The 15,308-nt window shown below is 36.9% G+C and overlaps 1 protein-coding gene and 1 long non-coding RNA gene across 2 annotated transcripts in view; both read right to left on the bottom strand.

Moving 5' to 3' along the window:
* Positions 1-11,032, bottom strand: part of chrm3a (cholinergic receptor, muscarinic 3a) — a 31,480-nt gene extending 20,448 nt beyond the window's left edge. The window contains exon 1 of the mRNA XM_020921489.2: positions 10,962-11,032. The gene's annotated coding sequence lies outside the window, so the exon portion shown is untranslated. The remainder of the gene's footprint in view (positions 1-10,961) is intronic.
* A 35-nt stretch (positions 11,033-11,067) lies between these two features.
* Positions 11,068-15,308, bottom strand: part of LOC110156803 (uncharacterized) — a 94,978-nt gene continuing 90,737 nt past the window's right edge. Inside the window, exon 3 of the long non-coding RNA XR_002318657.2 lies at positions 11,068-11,162. This is a non-coding gene — a long non-coding RNA (uncharacterized LOC110156803). The remainder of the gene's footprint in view (positions 11,163-15,308) is intronic.

Raw genomic sequence — 15,308 nt, 5'->3', positions numbered from 1 at the left:
CATCAGATAACATGGTTACACAATGCACACATTAGCAAACACAGGCAAAAATGTTTTAAGATAGTCTGAAAAACTCAAGAAAATATACAAAATGGTTTTACACTTTAATTTTATGTGTGAGTGACTTGTTTAGACACACAAATCAACTAAACAACTACCGTAAATCAGCTCTTTCCGGTTAGATTGTGTTAAAATAAAGATAAGATTAAGTCTAATTTGAGTAACAGGGCTTCTAACAGAGCAGTGCCTACAGTTAGCTTCACACCCCATCAGCTGCAAACATATCAATAGTTTAATATTTCAGAATAACACATGAATTTGCATCCTTGATCTTTGGTGGTAGAGGTCCGATAGGTGCTTATTCAGCTTAATAGAAAACTTTAGTAACTGAAATTAACCTCAGGACCTCTGAAATACTTATTTAAGTTCCGGTTTTCTACCAAGAAAGATAAATTTGACTTTACAAAAACAAACAAAAAACACTGCAACATAGTTCTTATTTACAAGTTTCACCACAACTTCTTGCAGCTTGGGGTTCAAGGGTGATTGGAGCTTTCCTGGGTAGTTTGTAACCTAACGCAGGGTGCAGCTCAGATACTAACCCGAAGTTTTAGATACACAGAGACTATCACTTTCTCATTTTACAAAAGGAGCTACGTAGAAAAAATAGTTCTTTACAGTGGGATGACACGCAGACAAATGTATTACGATATACAAAAGCAGAGAACAATAGAGCCTAGAGTTATGCCTCATCGCTGTCTTTAACATAGTCTAATGTGTTTTGTTTCAGCATTCTTACATGTACTTACAAAAGCCAGGCCCATATGGACACTTACATAAACAGCTCAGTGATTTTGCTAGCGCTAACTCCTCTCGCATACTGCCCATGTCCCTTTTAGCAAACACTAGTCTTGGCCAAAACATACACATTTTCAGAACACACTCCAAGCTTCATAATACATAATTCCCCTCTATGACAGTCCAAACACAATGATATAACATGCAATAAAAGCATCTCTCAACTGCTGCTCTGTCTCATTGACTTCAATGGGCCCACCCCTTCCTGTCGAACCGTCTGCCATCAACATATTAACTGCGGTCGTCAAGGGGTGTATTCTGTTTCGGCCAATCAAATCAAGCCAGGTGACGTGACTGTACCTGGCACGGCATTCCTGAAATAGGTTTTGCAAATTTGATTCAGTAAATTCGCAGGGGAAACGCGGGCAGTCTCATCTGTCTTTCTCGATATCAAAAGCCTATTTTGTGATTACCTCCGCATATAAGGTTGACCTCGATGTGTAGATGGGCGCAGAGACAGTTCTGATGGGAGTAGAAAGGATATGCTCTCACAATCACAAGTCTAGTCAGTGGGTGGTACAAGTGGTTGGGTTCATGCTGCCTCAGTATGAAGACTGTGCTGATCAAATCTCAAGATGAATCACAGCACTGTAATAGAAAGCCAATCCTATAATTTTACCACAGAATGTTATTTAATTTGTCATAATAGTAACTGATAATGAAATATTAGTAAAGTTACTTCAAATAACATTAGAAGTGTAACATGTCATGTAATAGAGATGTAGTTTAAAGTTCTATATTACACAAAATTAACTCTTGTGATCTTTAAGACATGTTATAATGTTACCCGTTAATATGTCTACATCTCCAAAGCTCAAAATGCTCCAACGTGTGATGTCATGCGGTGGTAGTTTTCAAGTTAACAGCTACCTTTTACTTTTAGCTTTAGTTCAGCAGAGATTGGCAATTCCAGGGCTGAAATTATCCAAATGATTCTAGTGAAGGTTTATGGAGTTTAAAAACACAGTGAAGCACTTCCTGTATTACCTCATGAACATCACAAGATGGAAAAGAGTGTTTTCTGTTTGAGAGAAGAACTCAGCCTAAATAAGCTGGGTTTGTGGGCTAAACATGTGTGAATTAATCAAAACAAAACTGTAGGTATGTTTGTAATGAATAAACAACATTATAACAGAGATCAGGAAATGGTGTTATATGGGCCCTTTCACGTTATCATTACCTGAACAGTGAAAGGAAGAATGTATATACATAAATACATTATATTAGAATACATGTACAATACAGTACCTTACTCCTTCACTAATCACTGATAAATAAAAACTTAAAAGGCACTGCAATAATACATAAAGCTGTTTCAATCCTTTTCTAGTTTATTACACTATAATATAATGCAAATAAATGTAAAAGTATTAAGTATTGGGAATACTACTAGGACAATGTAACAGAATATGTTGCATTTAAATGCAAGTATTCTGAAACTAAATATATTTTAAAGTATTTTTCCAATCACTAATCCTGAAAGCATTAGTCCAAGAGTGAAAATTACACTTTACTGATATAACATGTATTTTAATGATTCATATGTTTTGTAACGAATGCTGGAGGATGTTATGATTTTTGTTTTCACAATGGTATGGCATATGACAGCAAAAGTACAAGATCCACACACTAAATTCAAGTCTAGATGTTTCAACACATACACTATAAATGGCATATTAATAGTTATGATATTGTTAAAACAAATCGATGCAAGAAATATATATTATATGTGGTGCATTCACGTCTCAAACAAACTTCTGAAAACTTCTCATATGAACTTGTACTTGTCCCGGTGTGGTGCAGGTCAGAATGTGTTGTAAAAACCCACCTTGGCTCTATAACACCTGAGGAGAAATCAAAACACTAGTTTTTATCCACTGAATACACAAGTGATAGTAAGTCTACATTATATGCAAAAAAGAACGAAAGGTGATTGTTTTGCAAACCAGAGTGAGAGCTTCAGGAGTAATTCTGTGATTAATATTTCATGTCATTGCCAACACTGAATGTGATATGAGCTATTCAGGGCTGTGGGTTACTTTGTCATAGTTGGCTTCAGGTATTCAATCAATCTGCTCTCTGCTGTATGCCATGTTTAATTTATAGGCCTGGATATAGGCATATGTTTAATAATAAAAGTCACACTACACTGTGACTCAGTCACTGTAACTGAATACTTCTGATCAAAACATAAGCATTCATATGAAAATATAATACATATATTTATTTGAATACTTATATTAACAGTATTTCTTTAGATCAGATAGTGGACTCCTCTGGTGATATTAAATATTGTAATATTTTTGTGCATTATGTACATTATGTCTCCATTCTTACTGTGAGTGGGTGTCAGTTCCACTAATCACCTATACTTTCTTGTCTCCATGGAGATGGATAACTCTAATGCCATACTGTGGAGCATTCCATCCAAAGATGGCTGTGTAATCCCCCAGTTGTCCAGATATGATCCATAGCAAAAGAAAAATTCAATGCTGTCAACAGGATCAGCTTCCAATCCAATCAGCTTCCAGGCAAAGCAATAAATATCCATGAATCCTGGCAGGCCTTCTATCAGAAAAGTTACATAGTGCACTTTTAAACACTAAATGTTTCACAGTTCATTTTACATTTTTGTTTTTTCTGTCAAGTTGTGTAGTATTATTTTGCAGTTACAGTACTTGAACCTTCTTTTTCCATTATTGTCACTGTCTTCTTCTGCTGTCCTATTTTTTTCTGTTTACACCTCAGCAGTTGACTCTTCCACCCACAAATGGCCACAGAGTATGTCACAGCGCTTCCAACACCGGGCGAGAAGAGGCAAAATGTTGTCAAATCCTATCCTCAGTCGCAAAATGACAGTGAAGGATAAATATACTGTGTTTTCTCCCCAGATGTGTTAAAGCCCTATTGGCAAAAACAGGTGAAAACAGGAGTGAGGAGGGCCCTACTCCAAGCCAGGAGAGAGAATTTATCGTCTTCAATTATGCTTTTAGTGGGTGTTTGCTCACTAATGAACCCTGAATGCTAATGGTGGCAGGCGGGTGATGGATTGGCCGCGCCGACAATTGGCTCTAGTGCTGGAGTTGTTGTTATTAGTGTATCGGTAAACACCATGAGAGAGGGAAAGAAGAGGGAGGGAGACATGAGGGAGAGATGAGGGAGAGAGGAGAGAGAGAAGAGGGAGGGATGAGAGATGAGGGAGGGAGAGAATAAGGAGGTAGAGATGGAGCAGGAAAGAGGGAGAGAAGAGGGAGGGAGGGATGAGTGTGAGATGAGGGAAGGAGAAAAGAGGGAGGGATGAGAGAGATGAGGGAAGGAGAGAAAAGAGAGGGATGAGAGAGATGAGGGAGGGATAAAAGAGGGAGTGATGAGAACAAGATGAGGGAAAGAGAAAAGAGGGAGGGATGAGAGCAAAATGAGGAAAGGAGAGATGAGGGAAGGAGAAATGAGAGGGAGAGATGAGCAGAGGAGAGAAAAGAGAATGAGAGAAGAGGGAGGGAGGGAGGGAGGGAGAGAAGAGGGAGGGATGAGGGAGGGGGAGAAGGAGGAGGGAGAAATGAGGGCAGAAGGGATGAGGGAGGGAACGGTGAGGGAGGGAGCAAAAAGGCAGGGAGAGAAAAGGGAAGGAGAGATGAGGGAGGGAGAGAAAAGGTAGAGATGAAAAATGTATTTTATTTGTATATTTTTGTTTGCTCAAACTACAAACGTGTTCAAAAATAGCCCCTCAGGCTTTTCAGTAGGTCTCACATAATAGGACTTTTCAGTCCTGTTCAAAAATGTAGTGGAGTAGAAAATACAGATACCTGCTCACAACTGTAGTGAAGTAAAAAGTATCCAGTTTAAGATGTACTTAAGTAAAATACAGATACCTAAAATGTATATTTAAGTACAGTACTTTGCTATTTTTCTTCATTATGTTCCAGCAGTGCTCATTTTAGAGAGAGTAGAAGTGGTAATAATAGTGCATTTGATTTAAACAGCACTTTATGGTCCATCTTTTACATTGCATTATTCATTCACTCCACACCTGCTGTTGTAAGCTACTATTGATCCGCCCCTTCGACCACAACTAAACTTTCACTCACACACATATATAGGCAAGGTGGATGTCCTGCCTGAAGACACAACAACAGTATGCACTGACCCAAGTGAGAATCAATCCTATGGCCTTCGGGTTGATGGAAGAAGTTCTATTAGTAGTTGTTTCTTTGCAGTGATAAAAGGAACAGGGACAAGTGGTGCAGAATTTAGTAGAAAGGAAGGCAGAAAATAAATAACAGTATTAGTACTTAGTGGTACAAGTAGTACCCTTAAAGGTGCATTGTGTAAACTTCCATCACCTTCTTGTCTTTGTGGAGATGTTTAGTCTAGAATGTTAAACAGTAGAGATGAATTCTATCTATCTCAAAGGAGACAACTACGGGTGACATCATAGGTCAGATCTGTGGAGAAGCAATCAAGAGAACTGTTGTATTTTGGATCAATAAAAACACCCATAATGGATAAATGCTGGATAGATGTGTTATTGTCATCCCATGGAACATTCCAGGCAAAGCAATAGCAACTCCATGAAGACAAGCAGGTGACGGACTCTCTACCAGAAAAGTTGCACAATGCACCTTTAAGTAGCACTGGAGGTGGTAGCAAGTTGTAGTTTGTTGTTTATCTGAAGTAAAAGTAGTAGTAGACATTAGAAAAAGAAGTTCTGTAGAAGTAGAGATAACATTATACAAAGAAAATGTTGTCTTTTGGAGTAGCACAACTAGAAAAAGCACACATACATTTTTGACAGCCCTAACAGTAAATGAGCACCATTAGACCACAGTACATGAGAGATACAATAGAATTAGCGTCACAGTGTGAGTCTGACATGCAAATGGACTGCTGTCTGCATAACGAAACACACATCTGCTGAGGGATGAGCTATGGCGCTTAATTGTCCCCATCCGCCACACTGACACATACATTATGAGGATGGAAAGTGATGAGCTCCCAGCCAGTACACATACTACTACACACTACTATCGTACAGAGTCATGTAGGGACTCACTGTGAACTGGCATAATGTGAAGGTAGGTATGAGGAGCAAGCACACTCAAATAATGTGGGTTGTTCAGTCATAAAAATCAATATGAGACCATAAAGAAATCATATTGGCCAATTACGCTTCTCTAGAAATAATGACTTTGTTACTATCCAACTGCTATTGCATTTCAAGTGTTAGGGCAGTAAAAACTTAATTTGATTTTAAAGTAGCAGAGTTTTAGAAGCAGCACTTGTAATTGTTTTCGCACTTGCAGGATAATACAGTTTTGTTTTTGTTTTTTGTTTTTTTGCTTTTGTGTTGAGTAATCATTGTAAAAAATATATATAATAATAATAATTCTCCTTAAAGTACTTATTTCATCTACGAATGAAAACATGTATAACACTCAACAAATAAAATGTTCAATTAATAACAAGGTTTGAATTCCAGTAGTGATAATAGAAACTATTCATCAGAAATGAACAAGATGAAGTAATTGGAACAATAGTCATAGTAGTATTCATTGTAATGGTAAATGGTTACATTTTCATATAGCGCTTTTCCAAGGAACCAATTACCCACTCACACACCAGTGTACACAGAAACTAGGCATGAGGTGGGTTAAGTGTCTTGCCCAAGGACACAATGACAGCATGCGTCTCTGGGAGGTGGAATCGGATCTGACCACTCAACCACTGATGTGTATTTTGAGAGCGGGATTTGAACTGTCAATTTTCAGATCAGTGGACAAACACTACCAACTGAGCTACCAGAGCAGAGTAGAAGCAGTAATAGAAGCAACACCAGCACACACAGCCACACTCAGTAAAATATATGATAAATGATGGTGCTGCTCGCGTCTAATCAAGTTGAAGGACTTTTAAAAAGACATTATGTAAAACACAACTTATCAGAAGAGTACACCAATCATTCACACGCAGTTTTGAGTACTATATTAGCAGCCTCCATGGTTACATAAAACTCTTGGACTCCAATTTGTCCTAATCATTTCTTCCATAGAGTAAAGCCTAAGCATGCCACTGTTGTTGACACTTATACACACTAGGCCAATCATGGGTCTATTGTGCTTTAATAACCCTTGTACTCTGGTGAATGGGTTCAAATATGGAAGATAATTTGTTCCATTAGATTTTGAATTTTAAATACTTTGAATTTTTAACTCTGAAAAAAAAAAAAATTCTGAATTTTAGTTGCTGAGATGCTGAGATTTTAAGTATATTTTTTCAGTATGTCAAATTCAAAATAAAAAAATCACCTTTAAAATATTCAGCACAAATATTTTCAAGCCCTCAAATTCAGCAGTCAAAATTCAGAGTGCAAAATTCACAGTGAAAAATTTCATAGCAAAGATCCAAGATTCCAAGGCAAAAGCAATCGATCATTGTGAGTGAGCAGCATAGAGGTAACTGTTTCCTGTTGGTCGTTCTCACCTATGGGAGGGGTTTATACCTAAGAATTAAAAGAGATGAAGTTTTGATGAGGCTAATTCTGATGAATAAGATTGGTTCACTACACCATTTTCTGCTTGTTACTAAATTAGATCAGATCATCTTGAGTCTTGGCATCTTGGATCTTTCCTGCAATTTTTTTTTTCACCAAGAATTTTACACTCTGAATTTGAGGGCCTGAATTTGTGCTGAATATTTAAAAGGTTATTTTTTTTAACTATTGAATTTTAAACACTTTTATAATGTAAACTTAAAATTTCAGCACTAAAATTCAGAATAAAAAATAATTCAGACATGTTTTTTCAGAGTTAAAAAATTCAAAGTGAGAAATTCAACACCATTTAAAATTCAAAATCTGATGAAAGAAATGATCTTCCATGTTCAAACACTTGCTCCGGTTGGTGGTGTGTTTAAAGCACCACTCCTTTCATCAGACACACCATTTTTCACCCTAGGCCTGGTGTGAGCTGTTCAGATCTCAACACTAAATGTGAGGTTCCGGTCTCAGTACATGCAGATCCAGACCGAGGCCATTATATTGTCTACAAGGACATACTGATAGTTGATTTGATAACATGCAAAATTATAATAGAAACTAAATTGTTGATAAGAAAAGTGTCAGAAAGTTGCTAAAGATTGAAAAATCTTAAATGTATCTGAAAAACATTGGTCTTGCCCACTGTGTACAGTCTTCATCTAATTATAAAGGGTTTTATTGTGCGAACAAGCATGCTAGTTGTTGTTGGCATTACCAAGCAATGTTTTACATTGCTATGTGAAGCACTTTGGAAACCGTCTTTTTTATAAAATATGCTATAAAAATAAAGTTGGATTGGATTGGATTGGAAGATGGCAAAACTCTGCTCTCGCTTTTGATGGCTGTGAAAAGCACTTAAAAACTCACTGCGATGATGGCAAGTCTAAAGTCATTGCACTTTAAGAATAGTAAGTAGGGATGCACCAATCCTGCTTTTTCAGTTGCATTACCGATATTGATACTATAGCTTTAAGCATTTGTCGATGCCCGATATCAACCAGTACCAGAGGAGATACTGAAAACAATATTTATTTCCTTTAAACAAAAAAAACTGATCCAAATGTATTATGGAGCTGTTATTCATCTCCTGTGACCACAGAACAGCTTTAGGTACAGTAGGCCTAAATAAAAGTTAAAACATTCTGAGAATTTCTGTGTCAACTATGAGCAGTAAATAGTCTTATTACATCAATGCCTAAGTCCAACCAGGATATTTGGAGGATGATATCTGATCCAGCAAATTTTTTAGCATTGGTACCAATATTCAGATGGGTGCATCACTAGTCATAGGGAAAATGTATTTTTACACCAGCCTCAAACATGGATAAATGAGAACTCTGTCCCATAGAGCCTTGATAAACATTTCTCATATTAATATATATGCAAAAAAACTGAAGAGGCAACACTGACAATTAAAGTGTTTTGAAAACCACATCTGGTTTTTATGGTTAAATATTAAATACAAAAATAGAAACAATGTATTTCCATACAACTATGAACTCAGGTACTGATTACTCAACGCTATAATCCTAAAGAAGCATTATACATATATTACACTCATAGACTCTGATCTCCACACTGCTGCCTATCTCTGGGTTAATAATAGGCCCGTCATATCACATGTGCTTTCCTGGACACATCTCCTCTCCCGCACGACAGTTTCCTCATGTGGCCTAATAGTTTTATCTTCTGCATTGTAATGGGCACAAGATAAGCGTTATTGGGAATGAGAAAATAAGAAAGACACGGGGACGTTGAGACAGCAGCTCTAAGTAGATCCCGGAGAACTCCCTATGGTACGGATTCAACTGATATTACAACACCCCCACCCCCACCACACCCCTCTGAGGTTTGTAGGGTGACCTTATGTGGGAATTAACGTTTCACGGGGTTGTCACTCACCGCAAACTAAGAATAGAATACCATAGAAGCAATTTCATTTCCAAATAGAGGAAAGGCCTTTAGTGAATAATTACACATGCTACTCCTACTTTGAAAACAGGAATGTTAGAGTGAAAAAAACTACACTGAAATTGAGAGTTAAAAGTGCATTATGTAATGTTTCTGGTGAGATGTTATTGCTTTGTAAGGAAGGTTTAATATTGGCATTAAACCTTTCTATCTTCATGGAGACCAAACCAGACCAAATTCCAGGTCAGATCTGTAGAGAGGCAGCCAGCTCACAGTCAGAATGCCTGTTTTTCTAAATATTTTTGAGCTATAAAACCACCTGTAATTTAATAAATGTAAGGTAGAGCTGTTTAATTTTATAATGTGGGACATTCAAAGCATAGAAACATGAAACAAACAAGACGGAGGTGGACAAACCAACCAAAAAGTTACACAGTGCACCTTTAAATAGACTTTGAGCACAATAGCGCCCAGCAGCAACACTGATAGCGTCACGACTTCTTGTTGAATTTTAACTCTATGTGGTTTTTGCCAAGTTGTGTTCTAATGAATAAATATTTAAAGATAAAGCAGTGAACAGGGAGCTGCTGGGGACACTTTTGTGTTTCAAAAAAGAGATGTTTGTGTCTCTGTGTTAATGCCAGAGGTGGGACCAAGCCGTAGTATTTCAAGTCTCAAGTAAGTCTCAAGTCTTTGACCTCAAATCCGAATCAAGTCCCAAGTCAAAGACAGGCAAGTCCAAGTTGAGTCTTGAGTTACTAGCCCCTAAGTCCAAGTCAAGTCCAAGTTGTCTGTTTTGAGCTTCAAGTCATTTCAAGTCTTTAAACCAAAGTACCAAATATAGCTTAGATTTTTGCAATTTATATGACTTTTAAGATAAATTGTACTTTAAGTTATGGTATATTTATATATGAGTATTTATATAAGAGTTGTAGAAATGCAATTTTTTCTTTTTAAATGTTTTGAAAGATTTCAATGTGAATCATTATGGTCAGAAGTGCTAAATAACAGTTATTTTGTCATGAAGGATGATGTTCTATGTAGTTCCCTATGCTTTACTGTATTGTACTGTATATTACTATAGTGCGTTTGAGGACACTACATCACAATATTTCAATTACATCCAAAGTAACGAACAGAAGTGGGACGGACATGGTCCAGTTTGTTCTTGTAAAATTAAGCATTGCATGTGTCTACTGTAAAGAGAAAAGTATTTTCTTTTATACTTTTATTTATTTATACAATCTTTTATTTATTTATTTAATTTTATAATTTTTAGGAGAAGCATCAAGTCATCGCAAGTCACAGGGCTCAAATCTGAGTCAAGTCCCAAGTCACTGACCTTCAAGTTCAAGTCGAGTCACAAGTCTTAGTTCCATTTTATCAAGTCAAGTCTCAAGTCCTAAGAATAGTGACTCAAGTCTGACTCGAGTCCAAGTCACAATTTGTAAGTCCCCACCTCTGGTTAATGCTAATACTAATTTAAGAGGCATAATAAATATTATAACAACACCACAAACTGAAGTATTCTACATATACAAATAAATGTGTACTCTTTATTTTTACTTAGTTTGAAACTTAATAGGTTGTTCATTTTATGTTTTACGATTTTAATAAAAGTGCCTGTTAGCTTGAGACACAGTGAGCTAAAATCATTTACCTAGTCAATTGTAGATGATAGCAATATCCAGCCACAAGGGATCACAAGCCACAGCCAGGAGGCTTTTTGTTCTGGTCCAAAGCTCACATAAAAGAAGAGGGTGGCATCTGGGAGGGCATCTGATGTTACAAAATGTGCTGAATCAAATTACTGCAAGATTAGGGGATGATGTTTTGCTGGGGTGACCTCTCAAGCGAAAAGCTGAAAGAAAAAAAGGAATAATATTATAGTTAATTGTTTTTGAAAATGGTGGTTATTTGCAGTATGTAACACCATTGGGGGCTGCTGAACAACTTGTTAAAAGAAACAATAGAATGTACTGTATATAATAATAGGCACTGTCACACCCACGCCCACAGAGGAACACTATTTCCTCACAAAAGTGTTCGAATCGTGATGGAATTAATAAAACATCTCTCAACGCAAATCAGTTTTCCTTTGCAGTGATATTTTTTTATTATTTTTAGGCTTTTGATGGACTATTTTTTGATCTATGTTATAATGTCATTTCATCGTCAAAAACAAACCTGGAGTTATGTTTTATTTCATTCACACATCCAGCACACAAATCTTGCATATTTAGGCTGAGTTCTTCTCTTAAACAGAAAACACTACATTCCACTTTGTGATGTCAGGTGGTAATGCAGGAAGTGCTCCATAGACCTTCATTAGAATAATTTGAATAATTTCAACCCTGGAATTTCCAATCTCTATTTAAGCAAAGATAAAAGGTAGCTGTAAACTACTGCTGTAAACCACTGCTAGATGACATCACGAGGTGGAACAGAACATTTTGAGCTTTGGAAATGTAGGCAACCTAATAATGCAAGATTACTCAAACATGCATGAATGAAACAAAACACAACTCAAGGTATGTTTTTGAGGAGATAACAACATTCAACAAAAATCAGTTTTGTATAATATAGGACTTTTAAACCGTTCACAGTGGTCCAAATTTATTCCTTGCTGTCATGCTAATAATTTACCGCAGTGATAAGTGAGTTTCGGTGCTTTCCAAGGCCAGAGCAAAGTTTTGCCATCACAACCCTACTAAAAACAACTAGCATGCTAACAGCACACCATGTTGGTTTGTTATTTTTGCATCCAATAGCTTTTACAATATATCTGTGCTAAGGTAAAACAACAGAAGTTTGACTTTATTACAGAACTACAGAAAAAAAAAAAAAAAATTATGGAAACAGCCTCTTTTCATGAACATTAAAAGTAGCCATTAACCCCTGCTTATTGCCAATGTTGTAAATAACAAAATAATGAATATTTGACAGTTTAACCTTTTGCAATCCTTTATTAATGTTAAATTTATGATGATTATTTATATTTTGATTTGTTTGTTTAATGTATTTATTCTTATTCTCTAAAGCACTAAATAAACTTGCCTTGCCCTTATTGACTAAAGACTAAAACCTCATCCAATGGTATTTGCACATGACTGTAAAACATGCACACCACTGCCCAAGGGTAGACACTTAATGTAACTACCCAGTCTGTAACAGTCTGAAGTACTGCCCCAGGCTAAACCTCCAACTTCTAAAGATCCACAACGTGCCCCTGTGGATTTATCATTTTTTAGGCCTGGTTTCACAAAGAAAACAAAAAAAAAAGAAAAATATTTGAGCAGAATGAGCTGGGAAGCCAAGGATAAAACGTAGGGCAGTTGAGGTGAGAATCTGGAGAAAGTCTACACGTTACAAGAAAACTTTCCCCAGCTCAGTAAGCGAGTTAAACTGTTGCATGGTACAGATCAATAATAGATGTAGCCTTTAGCGGGCTGTTTGTCACCGCATAGTTGCCATAGTTCACATCTGCATCCGGAACATGTCATAATGAAACACGTGTATTTGCTCAGTGTCATATTAGTCAATGGGATATAATGTGAGCCTGCCCTTGCACTCTACAAGGATTTCCAAGTGTGGTGCTGCTGTAAACTTTCACAACCTTCACGGTGTTTCTTTGATTGTGAAAACTAATCAGTTTTCAAGTAATCATTATTTAATATTGTTTTCTCATCAACAGCAGCAAGAGGAAAGGAGATTCAAACATCTTTATTATCCTAATTACTAATATATTACTCTTGTTATAACCCACAGTCTCTGCTTCTTTTCATATGTTTGTAGATAAAATTACAATTGTAAATCTACATAGAATAAACATTATGATATTGCTGTATAAATTAAAGGTGCACTTTGTAACTATGCCAGCTAGTTGCTCATCTCCACACCACGGCATCCTTAATATCTTCAAATAAAAAATTTAATTTTTCTTAATGGTAGTTGGCTCACCTCTAACTTTTTTCTGTGTTAATGCCATATTGTGAAAAATTTCAGAACACACAATAACATTTCCATGGAGACAAGCAGGTGGCGAACCCTTCACCAGAACATCTAAATATGTGATTTATTTTTAGACATTCCTGCAGTTGTTAGGCTTGGAGACAGTATTTACATTAGTATAATAGAATACATAAATTTCTTAACATTTCTAACTTTGGTGGTCTAGACAAATTAGGTGTGCATGCCCCCATTACTTGGCCTTTAGCATTCTTTAAACACAGCCTAAACATCGCTTGGGGGAGGCGGGATTTTAATGCATGTTACAATACACACTCCCAGCTCTGTTTACTCTCGCTTCTTATACAGAAACCAGCTGAACCCTTAAATGTCTGAAGTCATGATCCAATGCCAAAGCAGAACCACACCACAAAGACCCGGCATCAGTGGGATTTTGCCATGCGGAGACCTGTTTTGGAATATGGAACAAGGGCCACTGATGAATTATTCAAACGCCATACATTGTCCCAACGCAAGGCCTGTGTTACCCAGGATGCCAAGCGCTGCATGACTGTCAGCCCGGTGGATTTAATGAGAGCTTTTTAGGAAAACCGTCCACGTGGAGGCGGACAGAGGAAGGGTTATTTTGGTAACGCGGGGTGACTTGTTGGGGATGTTGACACTAAGCAGATTCATTTTTAAATGAATACAGCAATTTGCCACCTGTTTTGTGAAAGTGGCTAACAGGACACACTCACAGCACAAGCACTGGGGTGTTTACCATCCACAAATACATATGTTTAGAATAGCTGCAAGTGTGAAACATATTGAACTGTGTAATTTATATCATATGTTCAGCCCATTATGCTACAGTGTGGTGTTGCTTTGGTAATTTACTGCAAACAATTCACTTTTCTATGGATGGTCAATAATAAACATATATTTTTCTAAGCCTGTGTTATGAAGCAAATGTAATTTCAATTATTGCTCCATTTAATTAGAGAAATGTTGTAACCAAAACTATAATTCATTAGTTTCATTACATTAGTACTAAATGATATTTGGTTGTGACTTTCTCGAAATAGATGTGATTTAAATTATGAGCCAAATAATCGCGATTAGGATTTTTGGCATGTAGTAGCCCTATTTTTGTGTGTGTCAAAGCTGTGTCACAAATTTTCAATATGAAATTTGACTAAACTTTAAATTTTTCAATTTTCTTGACAACTTCCCAGGAGGCATCCAGGACAGAAACCAAAACCACCTAAGGTTAAGATAAAGGGATGTTTCATTGTCCTTGAAGGGAAGATTTGTCCCCTGCATTTGACCCATTCTTTAATGTCACTGAGGGAACCGCTCTTGGTGATCTTGTTTGGCTTTTTTGACTACCATAGCTCCCCAAAGCTCTTGACTCAGCTCCTTCTTCCCCAGTTCTTTATTGTACTTTGACAATAGATAACTATTTGCCTGCCATGGAAAATGACTATAATTCAAACATTCAAACATAATTTTTTGACCATCTATTTGTCAGATTTTAGTACTTCTGTCACATACAGAAAATGACAACAGACAAATAGCGAATGTGTCCCATTTTGCAGAATAGGCAAAATGGCACACTTTGACTTTCTCCCACATAAAAGCAGGCCATGGAAGTAGTGGTCACTGTTACAGTAATCATCCAATCTGCTGTTCCAAAGTCTGAAAAGAAATTTGGCCAAAATTTGACACCACATGCATTTTAGGTAAATATAATCTTTGACAACATGGCCACATAAGATTTTACCATTCAGTTCATTCTGGGCACATCACTGCTCCTGAATCTCAATTTTTATTTTAGCTCCAAAACGTTCAAGTGCTGAATATATCTCCCACATGCATTTTTAGACTGCAGCCGAGCGGAGCGCAGAGCCCAGATGAAGAGGAGATTTGAGTTCTTTGTTACCCGCCTCGTGTGACATTAAGACAGCAGGTTGTGTTGACTGTATGCAATAAAGAGGAATGGTGACAGTTTGTCTTGGTGGCAAAAGCAAGGGATCCGTAGGCTGGTGTGAAAGGACAA

The sequence above is a fragment of the Boleophthalmus pectinirostris genome, unplaced genomic scaffold (genome assembly GCF_026225935.1).
Source record: "Boleophthalmus pectinirostris isolate CB_2022bp ecotype Guang Dong unplaced genomic scaffold, ASM2622593v1 HiC_scaffold_5, whole genome shotgun sequence".
Taxonomy (NCBI): domain Eukaryota; kingdom Metazoa; phylum Chordata; class Actinopteri; order Gobiiformes; family Gobiidae; genus Boleophthalmus; species Boleophthalmus pectinirostris.
This window is presented reverse-complemented; position numbering and strand designations above follow the sequence as displayed.